Source organism: Bombyx mandarina, chromosome 28 (assembly GCF_030267445.1).
Source record: "Bombyx mandarina strain Sakado chromosome 28, ASM3026744v2".
Classification (NCBI taxonomy): Eukaryota; Metazoa; Arthropoda; class Insecta; order Lepidoptera; family Bombycidae; genus Bombyx; species Bombyx mandarina.
Genome location: NC_143233.1, coordinates 8,251,311 through 8,276,665, shown reverse-complemented (window position 1 = coordinate 8,276,665; position 25,355 = coordinate 8,251,311). Strand labels below are relative to the sequence as shown.

General features: G+C 38.7%; 1 protein-coding gene across 1 annotated transcript in view; it reads left to right on the top strand.

Moving 5' to 3' along the window:
* Positions 1-369: 369 nt before the first annotated feature.
* LOC114250563 (limbic system-associated membrane protein) overlaps positions 370-25,355 on the top strand; it is a 123,224-nt gene continuing 98,238 nt past the window's right edge. The window contains exon 1 of the mRNA XM_089738998.1: positions 370-581. The gene's annotated coding sequence lies outside the window, so the exon portion shown is untranslated. The remainder of the gene's footprint in view (positions 582-25,355) is intronic.

The window sequence follows — 25,355 nt, the reverse complement described above, 5'->3', positions numbered from 1 at the left end:
ATAAAGAAAACATTACACACACTACATACCCGTGTATTTGACGCACACACGCATGCATACTATTTATTGTCAAACTTTTGTTCTTGACGTCTGTTGTCAAATTGAGAATAGATTAAATATTGTTTGACTTTGTTAATATTTTTTAAAGTGCAGTCTTGGCGAAATTTGTGATTATAGAAGTATAAAAGACAATCGTAATAGTGTACAAACTTACAATTCCAATTAATTATAGTCGAATTTCGACTACTGCGGGACCTCTAGTTTATATTATTTACTAATATCTAGAATTTTAGGTTTCTCACGCTTGCGCAGTTTAGGACTTGGAGTGAAAATGTCGGGGTGGGGGCAGATACCTGATCGCCGCGCGGAGGGATGCACGTTGCCTCTTGACCGATTCCTATCGCGGAGTGAAAAGCGGTGCAGTGAAAATTTAGTGAAGTTTACGAACGCAATTACAATACTATGTGTAAGTGAAACAGAGAGGAGTATAGTGAAAATTTGTGCGTGTTTTTTTTTAAAGAATAAAAAAAAAAAAAGTTTTATTATGGTGCTTACAAATATGCGCGTTGAAAAGTGATCCGGTAAGTTTTGTTATGAGTAAATAGATAAAAAAAATACGTTTGATTCATTCTCAATTTTATGAAGAAAAAAAAAATGTTTTTTACGACCTAAATAGTAAGTCCTAGGATCTTATCATGGCAAAAAAAAAACACACCCAGATCTCGAGAAAAAAAATCACAAAATATTTTGACAGCTACCGGGAATCGATCCTATACATAACCCATGCTATACACAGGTTCGCCAACAACTCGACCATGAGACCATCACCACAGGTCAAAAATTGTAAAGTCCCTAATTATTAAAGCACTACTTATTCGTGACTAATTACATGACTTCCGACTTATACATAACATAATGATTATGTAATTTATTCTGGATTGTATTAAAAGTATATAATTTAAATGTAGCTTATTTAAATGTAACATATTACTGGTGGTATGACGTCTTGCGAGCCCGCTCGGGTAGGTACCACCGCTCTGCCTATTTCTGGCGTGAAGTAGTAATAGTTACGATTTTTTAATTGAATATATACATTTTTTTTAAATTATGTATACAGAGGAATTAAAGCTTTAGTATATATCTAAGAAAAAATATAAAGTATTTAGTAATTATAAATCTAACATTAGTTCTAATACAAAATAAGCGGCTTCACAGCCAATATGCGTTATGTTACTTTTCAGGCCCCATTAGGCAGAGTTATAGAAACGATAGTTCTATTTCTGATGACGCATTGAGTCTAAAAGTCTTTTATAGCTTCATGAGTGAACGAATGCACAGCCTCTTTGGTGTTAAGTGGTGAAGCGTGTCGTCGCACACTATGACACATGAGGCATCATTTATGTTATGTAACAAGAGGTCCTACCACCTATATAAAGTGTAAGAACTTTATATAGGTGGTAGGACCTCTTGTGAGTCCGCACGGGTAGGTACCGCCGCCCTGCCTATATTTCTGCCGTGAAGCAGTAATGCGTTTCGGTTTGAAGGGTGGGGCAGCCGTTGTAACTATACTGTGCTTTTATAACTCATATCTCATGCTGGGTGGCGGCATTTACGTTGTAGATTTCTATGGGCTCCAGTAACCACTTAACATCAGGTAGGCCGTGACCTCGTCCACCCACCTAAGCAATAAAAAAAAGGATCGATGGTGAAGACTTACACACCGTATTATCAACAGTAAAAGTTGGCATGTTTAAAAAATTTAGTTGGATTATTTCGTGGGTGAATCATCTTCAAAGATGACGGAATAGTATTATTTAACAAAAAAATAATATTTAAATGATTTTTTTTAATGCCCTTATAGGCAGATGAGGATACGGCCCACCTGATGGTGAGTGATTACCGTCACCCATGGACGACAGCAATGCCGCTGCTTACCGCTAAGTACTCTCCACAAGCCTAGTTTGAAGAAGGACATGTCATAGCGCTCGGGAAACACCGTTTATTAATTTTCGTGATTACTTGTGGTTGGTACTATGAACGTGCACGGTTAAGTAAATCCGGTTTACGTATTTCTGCCGCAAACCGGTCATTCTATTTGGCTTGTAAGTTGGTTGATCCGGTTATAAATTGTTTGTACCCGATTTCGTGTAGTCCGTTAATGCTGTCGAATATATAGAAACTGGTTTCGTTAGAGGGGCGATTCGTTTGTCGCTATGCAACAAACAAACAAAAAGACAAAGTACCATGCCCATATTAGTATGGAGCTGAAAGTCAGCAATGCCCAAATTGCAGCTCTATACAATATGATAACTTTTTAACAGTGAGGGGGTACTTATAGAGTCCCTTCTTTATTTCGCCGTAAAGTCGTGTTGCAGTAGTCGAAATCGACTATAATTAATTGGAATTGTAAGTTTGTACACTATTATGATTGTATTTTATACTTCTATAATCACTAATTTCGCCAAGACTACACTTTATAAAATATTATCAAAGGCAAACAATATTTAATTTATTCTCAATTTGACAACAGACGTCAAGAACAAAAGTTTGACAATAAATAGTATGCATGCGTGTGTGCGTCAAATACATGGTATGTAGTGTGTGTAATGTTTTCTTTATTGATTTAATGTATCTTTTATGCATTATATTAAAAAAAAAAATTAGCATTGTGCACTTCTTCTCTATATTCTCTATAAGTGTGGAAATTTTCATACTCCTCCGTCCGCGTAATTTTCGTAAAAAGGGATACAAAGTTTTTGCTTCAGGTATTAATATATAGATTAGTTATTAAGCACATTATAAATTATTTTACGTTTTTAAAATTTCGGCGGTAAAAAGGTCCCGTTACACAGACTATATTCTTTTTCCCACCTCTCGTGCGTTCCGGCTTACGCATCATATAAAGGTGCGTTCTTAGACGCCACAACAGTATTTATATGATATCTAGATTTAATGTCACATAAAGCACAGGTTCAAAAGATATTGGACATTAAACATGATAACATCCTACTGGTTTTTATACATTTTATCGTGTACAGACAGCATTGCTATTAGTTTTTCACTAGGAACTTAATAAATAAAGCATGAATTAATGATTAAAACGATGATACGTACTGTAATGCCAACAAGAAGTCTTATTTTTTATTATTTTTTATCCAGTGCTTCGTATGATTTAAAGTTGACAACATAATTGTATTTCTTATTTATTAGAGCAATCTTGTAATATACTTTATCTGGGCATTTCTGGGGCACAAATGGGCATTGTCCTTTGAAGTCGTCGTGGCCTAAAGGATAAGACGCGCGGTGCATTCGTATCGAGCGATGCGGCTGTGTCGGTGTTCGAATCCCGCAACATCGTGTAGTAAAACTTCAAATCTGCAAAAATTATAATTAGCGTAATTACTGATGGTAGGACGTCTTGTGAGTCCGCACGGGTAGGCATCACCACCCTACCTATTTCTGCCGTGAAACAGTAATGCCTTTCGGTTCGAGTGGTGGGGTAGCTTTTCTATATCTATACTAATATTATAAAGAGGAAAGATTTGTTTGTTTGTTTGTTTCGAATAGGCTCCGAAACTACTGGACCGATTTGAAAAATTCTTTTTCCATTAGAAGCTGACATTGTCCCTGATTAACATAGGCTACTTTTTTTTTTTTTTTTAGTTTCATGTGTGTTTTAATGTTTCCGAAGCGAAGCGAGGGCGGGTCGCTAGTGTATTATAAAACTGAGATTTAGAACTCATGTCTAAATGTTGTTGATGTCTATAGACTCTGGTAAACGCTTAACACCAGGTGGGCTGTGAGCTCGTGCATCTATAAAAGTAGACCATAACAATCCGTTTGAAATGTAGCTTGTTCGGTAACCATTTAACGCCAGGTGGGCTATGAGCTCGTCCACCCATATAAGCAATGAATAACAACGCACCTTTAATTATAAAAAGATGAATGTCGTTTATATTGCGAAATGTCGCTTCAACCACCTTTCAACCCTCGATATGAATATTGCTAGGTTATCAGGTCACGTCTTGCTGAGAGGTCTTTGGTAATTGTGTGTGATTGTAAAGCTATCGATTTGTCGGGATTGCTCGTGACGCCACCTGCCGTAATCTTATCGTACCATATTTTGGTCTATTTGCTATTCTAAGAGAATGTGAAGAAGATATGTGGACGAGCTCACAGCCCACCTGGTGTTAAGTGGCCACTGGAGCCCATGGACATCTACAGCGCAAATGCGTTTATATTTTACACTACAGTTTGTTTTTAATCTCGTTACTGTTTACAATGGGATCGGTGTATTTGCTCCAGGGAAGGAAAAAGTAATATAGTAACAATAAAAAAAAATGTTAACTTTATTCTGTATATAAATTAAGCAACTGCCAAATCTTTCGATAACGTCAAACATCTGTCAACTTCATTTCGAAAACCAACTGTCAAATGAAAAAAGAATGCTCCGAATTGAATAGGCTTTTGATATTGCGATCAGTGTCAGTCAAATACAACGCGCTTTTTAATATTAACGGTGCAAGAGGATTTTGCGGCCTGCCTGGTAGAATTTCTGGTCACAGCTGCCCAAGGACATCGACAATGCTAGTAACACAATATGGTTGTGTCGCTGCCTTAAATACCTTAAATAATGAAGACTAGGCAAATGCTCATTTTCCTATTGCAGCTACCTTTTCAAAATCAAAGTTTTCATAGTGGCCATTCTTATTATCCAAGATGGCTGCCAGAGTCATACGAAACCTAAAAGCAAGTTCATGACGTTATTTTATGTCTAAATAAACGGACCTAAGCATGATGTTTCACGGTTGATATCAAGCCTTTTTGTGACGAATGCTAGAATGAATACACGTTACAAACGGATTCCAAAGTATTAAATATTACCAAGATGTTGCGCTGGGCGGGTGGGGTGACCAGGATGGACATTCCCACCACCTCCCATGGTCCCACCAACCTTGCGGTTATTAGGAACGAAGCATGAACTTCACGGCACCGAGGTACCGATCGGTTCTACAAACTAACACCGTCCCCTTCACTCCACTAGCTTCTCCCCATTCTGGGGCTGCTAACATCACCCATATTCAGACCAGGATGGACAGAGTTCGGAATGAATACATACGGACGAGCTTTAAAGTCACATCAATCACAGACAGAATAACGGAAAATCGCCTTAGGTGGTATGGCCTTATCATGAGACGGGAAGAATATCATATTATGGTGAAAGTCGCATTAAGCTTGCCAGAACAAAACAAAGGTAGAGGCCGCCCGCCATCGATTTGGTGGTCGAACATCGAAGGAGACCTTAAGAAAGCCCAATTGCCAAAACCGACAACCCGGGACAGATCAGCCTGGCGCCGTAGAGTGAGGAGACCCGATAAAGATAATAACGATAACGAGATAATAATATTGATAATAATAACAACTCCAGATAACGAGAACAGGAACGGATACAAACAAACAAAAAAAAAACAGTTTTATAAAAACACTAACTAAATTTTTGTTTGAATTTCACTAGTAATTGCTGAATAAAAGTAATTCGATGATAAAAACTGAAACATCAAGAGAACACAAATTAATAAAAAATAAAAATAAAAAATGTGGCAACACTGTAACTCCTCTGTAATATTGACTTATCATTACAAAAAAAGGACAATCTGTTGTTTCGACAACAGATTGTCCTTTTCTAAAAGTCCAGTTCTAAATGATTCGTGGTTTTCAATTTGAATGTAGATTTAAGAAAACATTGTACTTAGTTGGTAAAAATATTTATTTCAAAGGTGTTTACCTAATGCATAGATGTGAATTTATTTATTTATTTTTTATTGATTAGATGGGTGGAAAAGCTCACAGTCCACCTGGTGTTAAGTTGTAACTGAAGCCCATAAACATCTACAACGTAAATGCGCCACCCACTTGAGATATAAGTTCTAAGGTCTCAAGTATAGTCACAACGGCTGCCCCACCCTTCAAACCGAAACGCATTGCTGCTTCACGACAGACATTGGCACGGTGGTGGTACCTACCTGTGCAGACTCACAAGAGGTCCTACCACCAGTAAATACGCAAATTACCTATCATTTTGCGGGTTTGTTTTAAGAAAAGTTTGTGTACTTAGTTGGATAAAAAGATATATTTCAAAGGCGTTTGCCTAATGCATAAAATTAAATGTAATTAAATACATAGATTTTTTATGGGAGCCATGGGATTGTTATCATCCGCTTTGACACGTGACGTTGAAGCTGCAATTTGTATCAAATCCGTCCGTCCGCCTTCCACTCGTTTTTCCCAGCAAAATAAACAGGGCGAATCAGTTTAGCTTATTTTATCTTTCAAGACATTATTCTCTTCTAGAAGTGGTTCATGGTTTAGAATTTCAAAGGATTCCGTTACCGTCGAGGGCACAGTTGTAACGCACTGGATGCTTCTATTCAGTCGTAAATATACTTCTAAGAACGTGAGCCCCTCAAATAGATTATAAATGATCAAACTTTTTCGCTCACACAAAAGATGATTTTCTTTAGAACACGTATTGAAATATTTGGTTTTTGTCAGTTTTTATTTTTAAAAAATTCTCAACCAATACTTGTAAATTTTCATTTTAATTTCAATAACGTAAATCAGATATTTGAAATTCTAAACAGCTAAGGTATTATAGTTTCAAATATATATAATATATATCGTATATAAAAATGAATCCCTATTACCCTTGATCACGGCATCACGCATGACCGCCTGAAACGATTTCACTATATATTTTTTTGTTGTGTTAGTCATTGTCAGGGGAAGGTTTTTATAAAAGAAAAAAATTAGAAAATAGCGCAGAAAATTAGAAAATTTAAGAATATTTAAACACCATATTAAATTTTCTAATGATTGTCTAATTTAGCCTAATAGCGTTTGACATAACATTTACAGAATGCGAGCTGTAAATATCGTCAAAGGAGAATATAAAATAAAATTGTATATCGTTTAAAACAAATAATGATTCTGTTGGAGTTATATTGATAAAATACGAGGATGTAAATAACTGAATTTCACAGTTCACAGCAAATCGTTGTTGCTATTGGACGAACGAACGTCGTGTGCCAATATTGCAAGGCATTTATTTAGCTTTAATAATGAACTCAATTTCGAAGTCGTCGTGCCCTAACGGATAAGACGTCCGGTGCATTCGTGTTGAGCGATGCACCGGTGTTCGAATCCCGCAGGCGGGTACCAATTTTTCTAAAGAAATACGTACTCAAATGTTCACGATTGATTTCCACGATGAAGGAATAACATCGTGTAATAAAAATGAAACCCGCAAAATTATAATTTGCGTAATCACTGATAGTAAAACCTCTTGTGAGTCCGCACGGGTAGGTACCACCACCCTACCTATTTCTGCCGTGAAGCAGTAATGCGTTTCGGTTTGAAGGGTGGGGCAGCCGTTGTAACTATAATTGAGGCCTTAGAACTTATATCTCAAGGTGGGTGGCGCATTTACGTTGTAGATGTCTATGGGCTCCAATAACCACTTAGCACCAGGTGGGCTGTGAGCTCGTCCATCCACCTAAGCAATAAAAAAAAAATTCAATAATTGCTTTCAAATTATTCATTATTTAGAGTACCTAATAAAAGTTATTGTAGAAAATTTTATGCAGACTTTCAAGGTAGGTATATACGAGTATATTGAAAAACAATTAACTTTTACCAACACATGTTGCTAAATACGTTGGTAAGTTGGTAGGTCACGTGGTATTACCTCAGGATGGTACTACAAGCAATTCGCTATACAATATCCTATATTACATAATTTTCTCAGTATCAGATTTGTATAACAGAGAATTCAATAAAAGCTATAGTGAATTTTATTCCCCGAAGCGAAGCGAAAGCGGGTCGCTAGTTATTCATAAAAAAAGTATAAATTAAGTTTACATATTGTTGGCTTTATTACTTTTTTTTCCTACCTAAGCTGATAATCTATAAGCAGGGGGCTATGCCAGCGTAACTGGATGAGTAGGTGAGCATACAGGCCTCTAATCTGGGGGCGTTGCTAACACCAGCCCTAGCAAGAGCAGTGCTTCGCAGAATCTACACGTGGATCAAAAATGCGACCCACTGAGAAGATTCGACAAGAAACTCAGTGGGCTGTGTTTGTGGGTTAATTTACTCGGCGAACCCTTCGTCGCAAGCGACGGGTTCGACGAGAACGGTGATAGGTGCTTGAGGTACCTAAAAGCACCGATGGTGGATCGGAAGGATCCGAAATGACCTGTTTAAGATGACGGTAACTGCTTACCATTCGGTCCGCCGGATCAGGTATGTAGGTACTGGTGGTATGTAGGTACGACAAGAAGATTGCTTTATTACCGTGCAGTCTCTATATACATATGTACATAAAATATACATATGTACATATATATACGTTCTCATGTACAGCAGCTGTTTTTATACATAAAGCCTAAGACAATAAAAAATTCGTGTGCAAAAACAAAAATCCTCGTATAGGTTTTACGACCGGAGTGGTATTGCGTGAACCGGTTCGACCTACCTTTCTCTTTTTGCCTCACAATAAATCTGCTTTGGGTCATAAAATGACTTCGGTATTTTAATAGTTACAATTTATAAAACAATTGAAAAATTTTGTAGAAAAATACACGAAAGCGTCCAAATGAAAATTATTTTTAAATAATGTTTATGTCTTTTATAAGTACAAATATAAATATGTACATCATAGGTAAGGAATATGTTAGTGGAAGTCTGAGAGTGGCACCTGTGACAGAGAAGTTCAGAAGTGCGCGTTTGGGATGGTATGAAGATGTGATGAGACGAAATGAAAATGAGGTTGGTAAGAGAGTGTTAACTATGAATGTGGAGGGATATAAAGGAAGAGGTAGACCTAAGTAGAAATGGATGGTTTGCGTGAAGGACGATATGTTTAGGAAGGGAGTGAGCGAAGAAATGATATATGATAGAGGAGTATGGAAGGAGAAAACGTGTTTCGCCGACCCCAGGTGACTGGGAAAAGGGCAGGAGTATGATGAAAGGTAAATGAAAACATATACAAATACAAACTTTAGCTTACTTTCTCCAAGAACCAAACTCAGCGGACATGTTTTTTCTATTGTACTCAGTATAAAATACTTCTATGCGTGTGTATGTATGTGACAGACTGATTTTGATGAAATTTTTTCCGTGTATTCACGTGGATTCGAGAATGGTTTAGATACGTAAATCGGTCGATCACAGAAGGTTTTTCAAATTATTTTTAATTAAAAAAAATACCGTTTGAAATTTTCTCGGATTTAAGACGTGTGCACAGAACAACCTCTGCCGGGTCTACTAATTTAATATGGACAATTAAGAGTCACCAACCATCCTTATCTTAGCCGTGAAGATTGCATATGCTCCCGTTTTGATTATGAGCATCTATTATACAACATCGACCTCACTTTTTTATCGACGTGACGGCATTGAGGTTCTAATGTCTATTCTTGGCCGTTTTTCTTTGATTACTACAAACGGTAGGCAGCTGCTTTTAAGGGTAGAGTGCGGCTTGGCTCTGCCCCTGGCATTGCTGAAGTCCATATGCGACGGTAACCACTCACTATCAGGTGGGCCGTATGCTCTTGTGGTGGGCCTTATGAACACATTTCAAGCCATAATGTGTTTGAGGTATCTATGTCAGAATCTGAAAACAGTATTCAACAAAAATTCTCAGAGTTTATTACTTCTTTTGTATCTCGAGAATGGTACCACTTGGCGATTAATGCGTATAGAAAGTGCAATCGATTTAATTGTTTTCAGTATAAACAAAATTTGGATGTACAATCCACATTATATTTTACTGGTGGTAGGACGTCTTGTGAGACCGCACGGGTGGTACCACCACCCTGCCTATTTCTGCCGTGAAGCAGTAATGCGTTTCGGTTTGAAGGGTGGGACAGCCGTGGCACATACACATAAAATTAAGAAAGCGTGATATTTTGATGGTCCCGATTCGTGCGACGAGGCTACGAAGCTAAGAAATAATTATAATATGTAGGTAGGAGAAAAAATGTAATACAATTTATTGTTTGGAAGAATTTGGGTCATGTTAAAAATGAATTGCTAAAATGTAGTTATCCGAAAACACGGGATGTGAGAATACACGAAATTTCCAGTGATAAAAACATATTAAGCATATTAATGTAAAGTTTATAGTATACAGCGCATCGCTAAATGTGATACCCGAATTTCGCCTTTATGAGCAGACAGGTGAACGGACGTGAAAAACTCATTTTAATGCACGCCATTACCTAACACGCTCTGAACATCCAAATAGGACACCCTTTATAGTTGTGAGACTATACAGGTTGTTGTAAAACGATTTTATATAGTTATTGTCAGTTGATTATTAAAGTATTCTCTTTATTGTCTTCGCGAGCTGTGAATAAAATTTAAACAGCTTTTGAAAGGACGAAAATAATATATTGACATTATAAACGCGAAATTAATACTTAAAAAAAAGTTTAATTCTAATTTGTACCGGTGGTAGGACCTCTTATGAGTCCGCGCGCGTAGGTACCACCGCCCTGTCTATTTCTGCCGTGAAGCAGTAATGCGTTTCGATTTGAAGGGCGGGGCAGCCGTTGTAACTATACTGAGACCTTAGAGCTTATATCTCAAGGTGGGTGGCGCATTTACGTTATAGATGTCTATGGGCTCCAGTAACCACTTAACACCAGATGGGCTGTGAGCTCGTCCACCCATATAAGCAATAAAAAAATATATATTGTTCATATTTGCTGGTGGTAGGACCTCTTGTGAGTCCGCACAGGTAGGCACCACCGACCTGCCTATTTCTGCCGTGAAGCAGTAATGCGTTTCGGTTTGAAGGGCGGGGCAGCCGTTGTAACTATACTGAGACCTTAGAACTTATATCTCAAGGTGGGTGGCGCATTTACGTTGTAGATGTCTATGGGTTCCAGTAACTACTTAACACCAGATGGGCTGTGGGCTCGTTCACGCATCTAAGCAATAAAAAAAAACCGTCTTTTGCACTAAAAAGCTCTTTCCGTACAATATTACCTAGAGGAGATGTTTTCAAATGATAAGGCCGCCAATTGTTTCTTCATTGTTAAGTAAAGTAAGACATTCAGAACATGTCTTTAGTGCACGAGGCGAGTCCCTTAATTGAGATCTGATTCAATTAATTGTGCAAATTCTTTGATTCTCTGAGGCACATTTATGATGCCTAGTTGGATCAGCCAATATAAGGCCACGATTGGAACATAATAAACGGCCGTCTGGTGTAGTGGCAAGTGACATGGTCACTACACAAGGGGATCGCGGGTTCGAATCCCGCCAAAGAAAGATATTTGTATGATGGATATAAATGTCTATTCCGGGGTTATGGATGTATATTAAATATATGTATGTGTATCATAAAAATCTTTTATTTATTTCCGTTATCTGGTACCTGTAACACAAGTTCTTTACGAACTTAGCGCGGGATCAGTTAACGTGGCGTGACTGTTAGTAAATATTTGTTTAATTATTTATTATTATTGTTTTGGTAGTCACGTCTGTGGTCAGCTGAAACTTTGGTTGTATTAAGAGTTTTATAACGTATTACGCATACTAAACTTATATTAAGTAATGAACCTCAAAACACTCCCCCAACTTTGTCGTTTATGGGGCGAAATTGTCCGTCGACTTTTAGAAATTGTCTGGTATTAAAACATGTAAACGAAGCACATGTTTTTATTTAATCTTTCCGGAAACGAAAAAAACAAAAAAGAAACAGCGTTTTTAGAATTTTCATTCTACCTACATTCATTCTACGTCCGTGGTTTTCTTTTGAGTTTCACGTGAAACAAAGAATGCGCGTTGAGTGAATATATATTGGAGTCTATGGAGGTCTCAATGTGAATGAGGCACCCACCTTGAGACAAGAAGTTAAGTACTCAATTGTATAACAAAAATAGACTGCTTATTACCTCCATAACTACAGGGCTTACAAAGAGTCATAATTCTCCTGCCCTTCTCCCAGTTACCTGGGGTCGGTGCAATATGTTTTCTCCTTGCATACTCTTCTATCATATACCATTTCTTCGCTCACTCCCCTCTTACCCATATCGTCTTTCACGCAATCCATCCATTTCTTCTTAGGTCTACCTTTTCCTCTATATCCTTCCACATTCATAGTTAACACTCTCTTACCAACCTCATTTTCATTTCGTCTCATCACATGTCCATACCATCCCAAACGCGCACTTCTCAGCTTCTCTGTCACAGGTGCCACTTTCAGACTTCCTCTAACGTATTCATTCCGTATTCTATCCATTCTCGTTACTCCACACATCCATCGCAACATTCGCATCTCTGCTGCATGCCTTCAATCGCCTTTCATCCGTCACATTAGTGGTCCAACAAGCTGATCTATACAAGGGCTTACAAAAAATCATAATTCTCCTGCCCTTCTCCCAGTCACCTGGGGTCGGCGCAACATGTTTCCTCCTTCCCATACTACTCTATCGTATATCATTTCTTCGCTCACTCCTTTCTTACAGAAATCTTTTTCCACCCAATCCATCCATTTTTCTTAGCTCTACCTCTTCCTCTAAAGCCTTCCACATTCATAGTTAACACTCTCTTACCAATCTCATTGTCACTTCGTCTCTTCACATGCCCATACCATACCAAATGCGCACTTCTCAGTTACTCTGTCACAGGTGCCACTTTCAGACTTCCTCTAACATATTCGTTCCGTATTCTATCCATTCTCGTTACTCCACACATCCATTCATCCATAAATATGACACGTAAAAAGCTTTTTAAAATCGCGTAGCACCACATCGTGCTTTTAAACGAGTAGTGTAGCGTAATCTGTGATTTTAATATAAAGCTTAATAGTGTTTGACAATAGAACCATAATAATGTTTAAACTTATAATTTCAATTAATTATAATCGAATTTTGACTACTGCGGGACCACCAGTTATTTTATGATATGCACTGTTTTTCATGTAATGTTGCGTGGTGCGTGTTTTTTTGTTATTGCTTAGATGAGTGGACGAGCTCACGGCCCACCTTGTGCTAAGTGGTTACTGGAGCCCATAGACATCTACAACGTAAATGCGCCACCCACCTTGAGATATAAGTTCTAAGGTCTCAGTATAGTTACAACGGCTGCCCCATCCTTCAAACCGAAACGCATTACTGCTTCACGGTAGAAATAGGCAGGGCGGTGGTACCTACTCGTGCGGACTCACAAGTCCTACTACCAGTAAGCGTAAATGCGCCACCCGACTTCATAAAATATTCGTGCGAGATATGATCTAAAAGTGAGTTTTATGTGTTACAATTACATACAATCAAATACCAAAATTTTCTAATTTATAATATTGTAATAGTATAGATTAATAATAGAAACTTCAAACAAACATGTGGTGCAAAGATAATTTTGAATATCTTCAAAACTTAAAGCTCAATTCGAGCTTAAACTAAATAATAAAATGTATCGAAACAAAAAAGAAATAGTTTAGAATCCTCGACCCAGTATTTGCCAAGTGGCTCTTGGAATGTCGCCAAAGATAGAGAAAATTTTACGAGAACAACACATGATGATAGTACAGAGGTGGCGTCAGCTAATTCACACACTATCTTTTAGTCTGCGCAAACAAAATAACAAAATTAAGAATGCTTGTTTTTTTTTTTTTACGTTCGTAACCTAATCAGGAAAAATTCGAATCGACATCCAGATCGGACTTTAATCGCAAAGTTATTTCGCGCTATCTTACTATTTATAATTGAATTGGCTTAACTAAATAAAAAAATGAGTTTTTTTTTTTAAATATATCGGTACACAAAACTAATCCTAATCATTACAGCACATTAAATCTTACTAGACGATGACCGAGCTTTGCCCGTTTTTGATAAATTGTGTTTTTTTAGAAATTATATTTAAATACGAATTACACATTGATAAAATGATGAAATATTCCAAGATCGTTTAGGCATTTTTAAATGCCTTGGGGTGGCTTAACAACGCCATCTGCTGAAATAGCTTTAGTGTTATTGTGTCTTTAAAGCAGTTAGTTGCTCTCAATTATGAAAAATAGTATTATTATTCGCCAATAGATGTCGGGAAGAGTCATAAAGTTGATTATCGATAAAGTTGATTATTGAAAACACGAATAAAACAACATTTTCTGAAAATAAATCGTAACTAGATCGATTTATCGCCCTCGTAATCCCCTTTATACCAAATTTCATAAAATCGTTGGAGCCGTTTCCGAGATTCAGATTAGATATATATATATCTAGTCAGGTCATAAGTATTGTCACTCAGTAAAAACTTTTCTTTTAGAATGCTGGCCACAAAAAAGTTTATTGAATTCGAATTTCGAATTGTTCATGAAAATAAAATGTATACTTTTTAGAATTTTACTAATTTTTAAATATGGAGTGGACGCTTAAAGAAGACCGTGTTGCAGTTATTGCGTTGCATCGTTGCGGTTACGCGCCAATTAAAAATTTTAACATACTGAAAAATTTGAATATAACCAAAAGATTCGTTTATCGTACCATCAAACGATACAATGAAGACTCTAGTGTAGATGACAGGTCAAGAAGTGGTCGCCCTCGGTCTGTTAGAACTCTAGCAGTGATAAAAGCTGTGAAGGCGCGAATTGAAAGAAATCCCAAACGTAAGCAGAAACTGTTGGCCCTTCAGATGGGGTTAAGCAGAACCACGGTGAAAAGGGTGTTAAATGAAGACTTAGGGCTTCGGGCATATCGAAGAAAAACAGGACATCGTTTGAATGCTCGTCTAATGGACCTGAGACTGAAGAGATGCCGCGCTTTGCTGAAGCGGTACGCGTGAAAAAAATATCGGGAAATTCTTTTTTGGGATGAAAAAATTTTTACCGTAGAAGAGAGCTACAACAAACAAAATGATAAGGTGTACGCACACAGTAATGAAGAAGCGAGCAACCATATTCCGCGTGTCCAACGAGGTCATTTTCCATCCTCGCTCATGGTATGGTTGGGAGTTTCTTATTGGGGCTTAACAGAGGTACATTTTTGTGAGAAAGGTGTAAAAACGAATGCAGTTGTGTATCAAAATACAGTCCTGACGAACCTTGTGGAACCTGTTTCTCATACCATGTTCAATAACAGGCACTGGGTATTCCAACAAGATTCGGCGCCAGCTCATAGAGCGAAGAGCACACAAGACTGGCTGGCGGCGCGTGAAATCGACTTCATCCGGCACGAAGACTGGCCCTCCTCCAGTCCAGATTTGAATCCGTTAGATTACAAAATATGGCAACACTTGGAGGAAAAGGCGTGTTCAAAGCCTCATCCCAATTTGGAGTCACTCAAGACATCCTTGATTAAGGCAGCCGCCGATATTGACATGGACCTCGTTCGTGCTGCGATAGACGACTGGCCGCGCAGATTGAAGGCCTGTATTCAAAATCACGGAGGTCATTTTGAATAAACTTTAGTATCATAAGAATCTATGTTTTGTTAAGTTCATTTTGGTATATGAATGGTTACATAATGAATAAACTTGTTTCAATTATTTTACATTAAACGTGTGACAGAATTTATGACCTGACTAGGTATATATACAAGAATTGCTTGTTTAAAGGTACATTAACTAAATTAATATTGACTAAATCACACAAAATGGTACCTAAATCTGATCTGGATTGCAATCTAAATGATATATGCACTCAGCAAACCCGTATTAATATACGTAACGAGCGAGCCTCCAAATTGGTTTTTGAAAACAAAAAAGAAAGAAAGAAAACGACGGGGAAAACAATGGCGGTGTATCGCGTCCCGACCCGGCAGGCTGATTTTGGTTCAGCGGGCTATTCCGGGACACCAGCGGCACCGTCTGGGCGGCCTGACGGGCTGCCGTACCGAGACGGCCGACGTTTCAGAGCCTTCGATTCGCCTCGAAGGTTCCGTCGGCTGGGCGTCCTTGGGGTGAGCCGCGCCGTCTGGTTGTAGTTTTGACCGCGGTAGCCCCCGTACCTCATCGGGGTTCTGACCTCTGAGGGGATCGGACGTCGGGTGTAAGAGTGCAGGGGAGTCGCTTAGTGGGTGGGTCCTAAAATCCTTGGGTCCGCGGTCTGCTCACAACACCATGCAGATCGTTAAGTCTCACATACCCCGCGCGCCCCTTATGCGCGGGCCCTCGTAGGAGGTTCGGCCCCCTCCCCGAAAAAAAAAAAAGGGGGGGGGGGGGAAACAAAAAAGCGGAAAAAAACGAAGTATTAACATATTTTACGTAGTCAACTATAACACAACGTCACGACGTTTGATGTCATTTGAGGACTTCAAAAACACTGATGATAAGGTATACTGATAATAAAGCCCTAAACACGTCATTACGTATCCTCCCGATCCATTAACGGTGCTTTTAGGTATTTAGGTATCACAAGTACCGGTCACCGTCCTCGCCGAACCCGTCGCTTGCGACGAAAGGTTCGACGAGTAAATTAACCCATAGACACAGCTCTCTGAGTTTCTTGCCAGATCTTCTCAGTGAGTCGCGTTTCCGAACCGGTGGTAGATTCTGCGAAGTACTGTTCTTGCTAGGACCAGTGCTAGCAACACTCCCGGTTTGAGCCGCGTGAGCTCATCTACACGTTAAGGCGAATCTGAAATAGCCTCTCAAGGCTATCAGCTTAGGTAGGAAAAAAAAACCAGTAGTTTGTTGTTTTCTTGTCTTCTTCCAACATGAGCTGGTGGTCCAGTGTATCAGCCAAAAGAATGAGTACCATCATTTCTGTTGTTATTCTAATGCAGTATTTGTGATTAGTAATAGTATTTTTACTGGTGGTAGGACCTCTTGTGAGTCCGCACGGGTAGGTACCACCACCCTGCCTATTTCTGCCGTGAAGCAGTAATGCGTTTCGGTTTGAAGGGTGGGGCAGCCGTTGTAACTATACTGAGACCTTAGAACTTGTATCTCAAGGTGGGTGGCGCGTCTACGTTGTAGATGTCTATGGGCTCCAGTAACCACTTAACACCAGGTGGGCTGTGAGCTCGTCCACCAATCTAAGCAATAAAAAAAAAAAAAAAAATATCTTGATTAGTTCGAGTATTCGATTGTGTTTGACCATTTAAATGAATTGAAGCATACGCGCACGGTTGTGAGACAAACAGTTGAATACCCATTTGCTTGTTTGTGCACAGCGATGAGACGAGCCATTTCGCTCGAGCTCTTGTTTGCTTGCTTCCGAAATTTCCTGAACACTCAAAGTTTGAAGTCACATGAACTCTCGTCAGCGGAGCACGTGTCGCGAAAAGAGAATTTATATTCAAACGCGTTTTGTGCAAACTCAGAGACAACGGTAAAGTTTTACGAAGATATGAGTTGTATACGTGATTGCTTAAAGATAGAAAAGATAAGAAGCGAAATGAACGGGAAGGCTATCGAAGGTTCTAGTGCAATAAATTCAACCATAATTTGTATAAACAGATGTATTTCTTTTTAAATGAATATAAAATATTAATAATTTCAATGAATTATGCTACCCTTTTTATGAAACAAAATGGTACATAAATCATAGCATAGTAGACGAGATCATAAGAAAAGACAAAATGTACCTCTAAAAAAACAAAAAAAAAAAATTATCTTCGCGATTATAATTCTAACTCTCTAATAATACTCTATGAGATCTATAAGATAAACTAGCCTAGTCCAATAGTGGTGATTCTAAAGGCTTAAAAGCTAGAACAGACTCATGTGCTACGCAAGAAAATGTGACATAAAAAAAATCTAACAATGACTGCATCTCGCCATCCTAATCGTGCACTAAAGTTCTTCGATAAATGATAAACTATTTTCATGCAAGACTCTTCATATCTTGATTCCAACTTAGGTCTCTATCTAGGCGTTACGCAATCAAACATGAGTTCGTGCTAAGTTTGTATGCAAAATTCATAACTACTATCTATACAATAATCTGAACGTCATATGAGTTATGTGTGCACTAGATTGGACTACGTGCAAGTTTGTCTCAGTTCCGCATCCAGACGAGATGGTATGACGTCGTTGCGAAGTTGCTTTGACTAGTTTTCGTGTTTCTTAAATTAAATTGTGCCAGTTATGTTCGGAAATGTTTGTTTGTTAGGTGCTTGTGTACTGAATAAATATTCTATTTTATTTTATTTTAATGATTGTAAGATTGGTGGCCCGGAAGCCTTGCCAGTTTCACCAGGACATGTGGGCGAGCAAAGGCTCAGCCAGGAGGGTGGGATTTGGTAACAACTGCCCGAGCGCCTCCGAAGGAGATCTAACAACTCAAGAGCAAATGCTCCGCGAATGAATCTACTACCGGATCGGAATCGCGACCCACTGAGAAGATCCGGCGAGAAACTCAGCGGGCTGATGCGTGGGTTAGGTTGCACGCCGACCTCTTTGTCGAGTTCGACGAGTACGGTTACCGGGGCTCCCAAGCTTGCTCCTAGTGTTAGCGCTGAAGACGTCTAGTGCAAAGGTTATTGGATCTGATGGATCCGTAAGGACGTGTCTAGGGCGTCGACGGTGACTGGCTCAATATTCTATTCTATGTGCCCATCTCAAGTACTTCGTTTAATGGACGGGTGAATCGTGACCAATTTTTTTTTTCTACCTAATCCTTGGTAGCCTAAGGGGCTATTCCAACTTTACGTAGACCGGTAGGTGAGCTCACGGGCCCAACCTGAGAGAATTGCTAACATTAGCACTAGCAAGAGCAGTGCTTTATTGAATCTACTACCGGATCGGAATCGCGACTCACTTAGAAGATCGGGCGAGATACTCAGTAGTTTATGTCTATGGGATAGTTTGCACGAACTTTTCGTCGGAGTCGACCACCACTTTTAACAATTTGAGCAATCATTTTACGCGACGTATTGTTAAACTAAAATAATGGATTCCAAAGTGATTCTTGTTCAAACGTGATGCCAAAACGACCTTGATTGTACCTCCGGCATTGTTCATGTCTGGTAACGGTGATTACTTGCCATCAAGTGTGTCATACGCTCGTTAAAGACACATAAAATGATGCTTGAGAAAATCGAATCGAAAAATCACTGATCCAATCTTAAAAGCTCCGAATGCCAAACTCGCAAAAGGTGTGACGACTTTTCCCTTTTCACTTGAAGCTTAATAATGTTTCCGAAAAATAGCACCCGTAAAATATAAATTCGTTTTGTAGGAACAGAGCAAACGCGAATGACTTTGTCGGAAGTTTTTGATAAAAGATTTTAGCTTCATTCAACTAAAACGAGCCAGCAGCTTGGTAGTTAGTTACTATACGATAATTAAATCTGTAGCTTATATGCTAGCTATATTTGGTTCTATAGATATGTAGGGGAATGATACCCCGCCCCGCTTATCTTACTATGCAGTTATTGTGCATATAGTAATGAGCAGCATTAGAGTCAGTCAGTGGTCAACGTGCAGCGATCCACCGCGGTCTCTGACGCGAATAAACATGTAATTATAAGTAATGTTTTATTGACCGCTCCGATGAGGTTTATGGAGGACATAACGCAACAAGCAACCGACGCACACGCCTCCTCCTCCTTAATCTCCCTATAAACCTCACAGCTATATTTACGATCTATACGAATTTTTTTTATTTTTTTATTGCTTAGATGGATGGACGAGCTCACAGCCCACCTGGTGTTAAGTGGTTACTGGAGCCAATAAACATCTACAACGTAAATGCACCATCCACCTTGAGATATGAGTTCTAAGGTCTCAAGTATAGTTACAACGGCTGCCCCGTCCTTCAAACCGAAACGCATTACTGCTTCACGGCTGAAAATAGGCAGGGCGGTGGTACCTATCTGTGTGGACTCACAAGAGGTCCTACCACTAGTAATTACGTAAATTATAATTTTGCGGGTTTGATTTTTATTACACGATGTTATTCCTTCACCGTGGAATCGTGAACATTTGTTAAGTACGTATTTCATTAGAAAAATTGGTACCCGCCTGCGGGATTCGAACACCGGTGCATCGCTTCAACACGAATGCACCCAACGTCTTATCCTTTAGGCCACGACGACTTCAATATTTTGGCTAGATATTATTGATTAGAAATAGATCAAACACTAATTTATTTCACGATAAATGTGTAAGTTTAGTGAAATAACCTTGAATTACATAGTACAATAATAATTGTAAGTACTACAACAATTATCTGCAAAACAAAAACAATAAAGACGAATTTAAAATTTGTCATTCTCCAAATCGTTGTTCTTTTCTCTTGCTAATCTCCATAAATATCTCTCATCTTATTAAATTGGAGTGGCGTGATAAAGAGAACCGTATTCTTGTGAATGTATTACCAAAGTAATTGCGGAAATGAACAAAATTGGACGAAGCATCCTCATCCACTTTGTACAAGCCGAATGTTTTTGTTACTTTTGTTTTGTTACTTACTAGTCTTCCCTCAGGCTTCCACACCTTCAGATTTTATGGAGTAAAAATCATCTACTTTTTTATTGCTTAGATGGGTGGACGATCTCACAGCTCACCTGGTGTTAAGTGACTACTCGAGCTCATAGACATCTACAACGCAAATACGCCACCCACGTTGAGATATAAGTTCTAAGGTCTCAAGTATAGTTACAACGGCTGCCCTACTCTTCAAGCCGAAAAGCATTACTGCTTCACGGCAGAAATAGGCGGGGTGGTGGTACCTACCCGTGTGAACTCACAAGAGGTCCTACCACCAGTAAAACAGTACTTACTTGTTCAGCATGCTGCTTAGAGTCACCTATAAATTGATGTCTGGCTTTTTTTGTTTAATTCACCCTCTTACGCTATACACAATAAAGAATAGCTACTCTATTTATACATTTCTAAAGAGAAACATTCAAAAGGATATTGTTAATCCCAACACAAAAATTACTTACAACCGATAAAAAAACACACACATAAGATCCCTAATACCTTCCTCGTAGCTCTTCCCATTCAAACAAAAGCATCTTTCACGAACGAAAAAGCCAATGAACTAATTTATTTAGCTCGTGAAAGATCCTCTGATCGATCGGTCGGCCCTTTTGTCGAATCTCGCGTTCGTTACGATAATCCTTTTTATTATTGACTGGTTTCATTGTTATTTTGAATGGAGGAATTGTTTCTGTGACTGCTAATGGAGTCGCGCTGTTCTCTTCTGGAACCAATTTGTCTGCTGTAATGGCTTCAGGTGCTCGAGCTTGGTGACACATTACGTAATGTATTCTTGTTGCTAGTGACTTTTTGATGTATTTCTCTGTCGTAAGAAATAAGTTGACTATTCTGGTAGGTGATGTATAAGCATCATGGATAATATTTTACCTGCCGTAGTCATGTTTTCTGCCGGGAATACACATTAATTACGTATTTCACAAGAAAAAATGGGGTGCCTGCTTGTGGGATTCGAACACTGGCACAGTCGAATCAGTCGATACGAATAGACCGTCTTATTCTTAAAACACGTTGACATTGATTCGTATAATTTCATTATGCAAAGTACATCTATATATACAAAAATGAATTGCTGTTCGTTAGTCTCGCTAAAACTCGAGAACGGCTGAACCGATTTGGCTAATTTTGGTCTTGAATTATTTGTGGAAGTCCAGAGAAGGCTTAAAAGGTAGATAAATATGAAAATGCTCGGAATAAATAAAAATAACAATTTTGTTTTTCCTTTGATGTGTCCCCCGTCGGTCTTTATTTATCGATTGAGGCACTACGAAGTCTGCCGGGTCAGTTAGTTAATAATATATAGAAGCGAATGAATTTTATATACTTGTAATCCACTTGACTAGATTTTGCCTGCTGAGTTTTTCGCCGGATCTTCTCAGTGGGTCGCGTTTCTGATCCGGTAGTAGATTCTCTGCAGCACTGCTCTTGCTAGGGCCAGAGTTAGCAACACTTCTGGTTTGAGCTCACCTACACGTTAGGGTGAAACTGAAATAGCCTCTCAAAGCTATCAACATAGGTAGAAGGAAAAAAAAACTTTGGCTTACTGTACCTCTTTATAGTGTGGCATGATTCAATTGCCAAAATATTATTGTTTGAAGTCCCCAAAAATATTCCATAATAATAACAGTGGCAAATTTTAATTTTATTTCAAACCTTCGATCCATCAAAAAGCTTTTTTCCTACCTATTAGGTATTGTTGTATTAGGAGGTATTAGGTAGCCTAAGGGACTATTCGAAGTAGTATATAGGATTGCATTAATGCCAATCTAGAACTATTTTGATCGGGCTTCATACTTTTAAAATGCTATTATGCAGTCAGTAATATGTATAGCAGTCTTTGGTTTCCATAGTACAAAGGGAACCCTAGTCTAGACCCAGAAGACGATGAATGATTCGTTCCTGATTATTCATTTAAAATATATTTCAGGTCAGCAAAGCCTAATATTTCAAAACCGCAACGAATACATAATTATTTCAAAACATTTTTTTTTTTCGAATTGACACAGAAGCGCAAAACTTTAGCTTTGAATAAATAAGGCACAAGGAACTCGTAGCAAACTGAATTGCTGAATATTCTATTCCCGCATTCTTATCTACCAGGAAAGTTTTTAGCCATCGACAACTTCCGGTATCCCTTTAGGGAAATTCGTTGGAAATTCTAAAGTTGAGCGATAAGCCATATCTTCAATTTCATGGAGTTTGATAAGGGAATTGGTAATAGCAATTACGTATTACCCTTTTTCAGCTATTATTATGGGAAGTTGCCTTACGCAGGAATTGTTGTAAATGCCAGGGTAATTCTAAAGAGTACCATTGTGTATGTCCTGACATCTTCTTTTCACATGTTTAATCAGTCTTTTGTAATGATCCTCCTCCATGTTTCCTCATTACTATGTGCTGCTTCAAATGATATCGGAACAGATTGAAATATAACTATATATATTATCGTTATGGTCTTAGGGCGTAACCTATTATCTCAAGTGGTTAATGATAGTACAATGATCAAGATTATCCTAAATCAATGCCCAAGATAAACGACCCATTTTTTTAACGCTGGGGAATCCATTTACCCGGTCGAGGGGGGTAACGGACCGGGTTATCCGGGCTCCAGTGCCTCCGGAGAGGAAGAGGGGGAGAAGAGAGGGACCGAGGTCCTCCACCTCCCCCAATTTCTCACAAGAGGCTACGCCTTGATAAAGGCGCGCGAGGCACTTGTCCCGCAGAACCGACTACCGACTAAGCCCCATCGAGCTCCACCACAGCGACTACACGAAACTTACGGTACCGCAGTGCGCGCCGAAAGACAAACGACCCTGAGAGTTTCTTAAGCCATGTTTCCAGTCAGTTTTGCTGTCCATTAACTTTTCCTTGGATAATCGTAGAAGTAAGTATATTTGTCGTTTCTTGTGATAATGATAAAAGCAATGCTGCCGATCCAAATAATATAATTAATCCGTAACGTTACGTCAACACAGGAAATAACGAGGTCACATCGACCATAAATCATAATAATTGTTTCGATATTGTTGTTACGAACGATTGATATTTGAACTTTTCATTTCACGTACCGTACTTGATATTTTATGTAGCCCGGAGGATTTTACAGTTTCGTGAGGACAGATTGGCAATCATGTTTTCAGCCAGGATATGTGGGATTTGCAGACAACTGCCCGATCGCCTCTGAAGGATTTCTAATAGTTAAAAGGCTGCTGCTACAAGGATGTATTACTGCTGGATCGGAATCTCGATCCACTAAGAAGATCCAGCCAGAAACTCAGTGGGCTGATGCTAATTGTTTTGAAGTTTAGGGTTAGTGTGCTACCTAAAAATCTTCTACTGCTTTTTGTGTTATGGGGTGTTGCTCACAGCCTATCTGATGTTAATGGAGCTCTCTGAATGTTTCCCATCAGCTTCGTCTAATTGTAAAATGACTTAGAAAAAGTAGAACAGTTCTTGAAAAAGTACTGTAGTTGAGTTTTTGGCCTTTGGGATCTTAGGTTACAACTAGAATGGCATCGTAATAATTAACTAAAGGTGGGGCGTCTTATGAACTCATTTATAGTTAGCAACATCCTCTATTTTTGAGGGCAATTAATTAGGTGTCTTTTGAAGAATCGACAGAGGGCAGATAAGCTAGTGGACTGAGCGGCTGAAATGGCTCCGTAGATCAAGGGCCCAAATGTCATTGCTTGCTACCTGGAAACTGGTTGTTAAGGTGATTCAGGAATCTATTCAAAAGGTCACATATTTTCTGTTCTATGATAGCTACTGGGAAACATTTTTAATAGGTCGTTAGTGTAATTCTGATTACAATTCGATCTAAATTATGGTGTTGAAAATCTAGTCATCATTTTGCACTATACTTTTTGTTGGGGTTTCTGTTCTGCCACATAAAAAGCCACAGAGTTAACCCCTGCAAATTTCTGTAGGTTGAAAGTTCATTTGAACATGAACATGTTACAGAGCTGAGGAAACATCAAAGGGTGGAGCTCATTCCGAAATCTAATTGAGCGCGAACGAAACTATCTGGAACTTGTTATTTCATCTCGTTAATTACCGAGCGTTAAGTTAGATTATTTATCTTAAGTTTGAAGCGATATTGGTTTGGGATAAAAAAATTATCAAACCGAATTATCAAAAAGATGAAACGCCAATAAAAAAAAAACCCGTGTGGCACTCGGGGACTGCCGCGGTGAAGCTATTGTATAGCATTTCTTATCAACTTATGCAATTACAATTAGACAATAATAATTTAATATTAAAACAATAATAAAAATAAGACCACGCTATATTTATAAACATTAACAAAAGCAAAACATTAACTGTCCCCTTCACACTCATAAGCTAGACCGCGTGAGAGAGAGATGGGCAGACTTTTTATGATGCTCATGCAGTGCGACGTCACGCCGCGCGCTTATTCACAAACACTACACCAGCGCAACGTGTGAATGTGTTGAACGCGAGCTACATAGTAGGCGTAGTGGGGGTGTCAGGTTATTTTCGTTACGGAATTTCTTGATTCAGTCGCCGTGCTCAAGGCCCGCGATAGAAGCTATGCATAGCTTAAAAAATTAACTGACATTTATTGGTAAACGATCGAAACGTTAGATTGATTTTCTAATTTAAATGATTGATGACTTCATACATGGTTAACGTTGTTTTTAATGGTTTGTGTGTCCTTGGTCCTTATTTCTGTGCAAGTCTGGAAGCAATCGTGCTTCGTCAGGACCTGCGTTGGCCGAATGTTGTCGAATGAATGTCGTTGTAGCCCAAAGGATAAGATGGTGCATTCGTATCTTGCGATGTACCGGTGTTCGAATCCCGTAGGCGGGTACCAATTTTTCTAATGAAATACGTACTTAGCAAATGTTCACGATTGACTTCCACGAAGATAGCATAAC